This window comes from Parasteatoda tepidariorum, chromosome 6, assembly GCF_043381705.1.
Source record: "Parasteatoda tepidariorum isolate YZ-2023 chromosome 6, CAS_Ptep_4.0, whole genome shotgun sequence".
In the NCBI taxonomy this organism is placed as follows: domain Eukaryota; kingdom Metazoa; phylum Arthropoda; class Arachnida; order Araneae; family Theridiidae; genus Parasteatoda; species Parasteatoda tepidariorum.
The window spans coordinates 81620173-81622659 of record NC_092209.1 but is presented as its reverse complement, the minus strand read 5'-3'; the positions used below and the strand labels follow the sequence as shown (position 1 = coordinate 81622659).

General features: G+C 34.4%; 1 non-coding gene across 1 annotated transcript; it reads right to left on the bottom strand.

Annotated features, from left to right (window-relative positions):
• Window positions 1-942: 942 nt before the first annotated feature.
• TRNAL-UAG (transfer RNA leucine (anticodon UAG)) lies at window positions 943-1022 on the bottom strand. Its single transcript has one exon. It is a non-coding gene; the product is annotated as a tRNA-Leu (tRNA).
• Window positions 1023-2487: the final 1465 nt, after the last annotated feature.

Below are 2487 nucleotides of genomic sequence, written 5' to 3'. Positions count from 1 at the left end.
TTTCCATGTAGTTATAAATGCGGGTTGGTTCCATCAAAAAGTCCACCCTGAAGGCAAATTTCACCCAATACTTTCCAGGTGTTCCCTTGTGCTCTAGATTAGGTTCAAAATTGCAAGGCTACGGAGTTGAACCTTAGTAGCCATAAACCCGAAAATTGGGATCATCTGTTCAACAACGATTATAAAATAAAATAAAATTACCGTCGATTTCAAATTATTGAGTTTTATAAAAACCCGTTTTAAGAGCATAACGAAAATAAACGCTGTAGTTTCAAATAAACTTGGAAATATTAATTTGGTGATGTAGTTTGCTTAAACTACCACGATTACGTCAATCATTCAGATAACCTTACATCATAAAAAAAATATACTTAAGTATAACAGAACGAACAAATAACATCTCTTTTGATTAAAGATATAAAATAACAAGCATAAGTGATGATGTTTTTAAAGTATTTGCAAAACTGAATCCTCTATAGTTTATTTTAAAACACTGGCTTATTTTAAAACACTGGCTTTTTCTTATTAAAGCTAATAGTACACCAGGCGGAGAACACAAGTTTTGACTGCGAAACAAATCACCCTGTACTTTCCTACATTCTAAATTATGTATGAATGAACTGAGTTTAAGAGGGGTAAGAGCTCACTTCGTTTACAACGTTAAACAAGATTTGATTAAAAAGCTCCTTGGCAGCCGTGGGATTCGAACCCACGCTTCCGAAGAGACCAGCGCCTTAGACCGCTCGGCCACGCTACCGATAGCGCACAACTTTTCTCCCTCTTATTCCAGTTTTCAGAGTCTGAAATAATGAATTCGGATCAGCGCTTTTATTAAAAAGAATTATACTCTAAGATAAATCCTTAATTTATTCTGAAGCACTTGCATTTTTTTCCATAATTACATGATTTTGGCAAAATGTTTGGGAACCAAAAGTACATTATTGGCAGCGGTGGGATTCGAACCCACGCCTCGAAAGACTGGTGCCTAAAACCAGCGCCTTAGACCACTCGGCCACGCTACCGTACTTCACGCAAGTGTTTAAAACTTTTTAATGCAAATAATGCTGTTAATTCTTGCTCGGACTCTGAGCTTTTTAAATACTTTAGACTCTCTTTATACGAATGTGCGTGGACTGCCGTCAAAATAATTTTATATTTCATATTCTAACCGTCGTTGAACAGCCAACCCAATTTTTGGGGGTTCAACTCCGTAGCCTTATAATTTTAACCCCTATTCAGAAGACAAGGGAATTCCTGGATAAGTATTGTGAGAAATTTGTTTTTTTGATGGAAATAACAGCCGCATTTGAGTTACATTGAGAGGTAAACCACGAAAACCTCCCATGGTTAGCCTGACGCCAAAGGGGTTTTAACCCATGATCCGTCTACCAGTTAGGATATTTTACGCCAGCACCGTGGTAGGTACAAGCCGGGTGCGGAATTCGTATCGACTAAACATCACGGGGATTCGAACCTGGTTCACCTCATTGGAAGGCGAACACTATATACCCTGAGGCATCACGACTCAACTACTTTCTTTATAACAAAGTTCATTGAATTACTAATGGAAACTATTTTTGGTACGCCATCCCTCCCATAAGCAGGAATTCCAAGAACTACCCCCGTCATATTGCAGATCTGATTGGAAGAAAATTCTAATCAAATCTATGTTTATTTCTGATTATTAGTCGTAGGTAGATTATCTAACTATATATAAAAATTTAATGATGTTGCAGTACCTTTTTATTGGCAGGAAAATCACATGGTAGGATCCAGTTTTACCATATTAATTTTCATATTTATTTGGTTGTCACCAGCATAAATATGATATAAGCCATAAAGATATTGTTTTCCTATAAATATTTTTCTATCTCTAATTTGAAGGTATTTATCGGAACTGTTATCATTACGTTTTTAATTTTATTTTCTAAATTAAGAGTTTAAGAGGATTGTTTTTATTATTATTAGAATAACGTAATTCTACGTTACATTTTAAGATAAAGTTATTTAAATCGGTGTCTGGTTTTATTAACCGTTTTACAATTAACAATATTTTGGTGCAAATTACATTAATATGCTATTATGAATTAACGGTTAAAGAGATTCGCTTAATGATTAAAAACTTAACTTCTAACTTCATGCACAAAGTGATACATTTAAAATATACATACGTTCGTTTGGCAAGCAAAACTATTAAGTTACAGATGTGAGCTCACCAAATTTGTTATAACGATATACTTCTTTTAATTTTAAACTAATGGGCTGCGCCCCCTGCTCGCTAACGCTCGCCAACCTCCGAAAATTGCTACGCAATCTTATATGGTTTGCTTCGCCCGCTACTAACTTAGGTACATTGCAAATGCACAAAATTCTAAGAATTCTAAACAATCATTCAAATCCATATAACAACTTTTTTTTAAAAAAAAATTACATCTTTTTAGTAAATACTAAGTCATTAAAATAAATTTGAATTCAAATAAATGACAT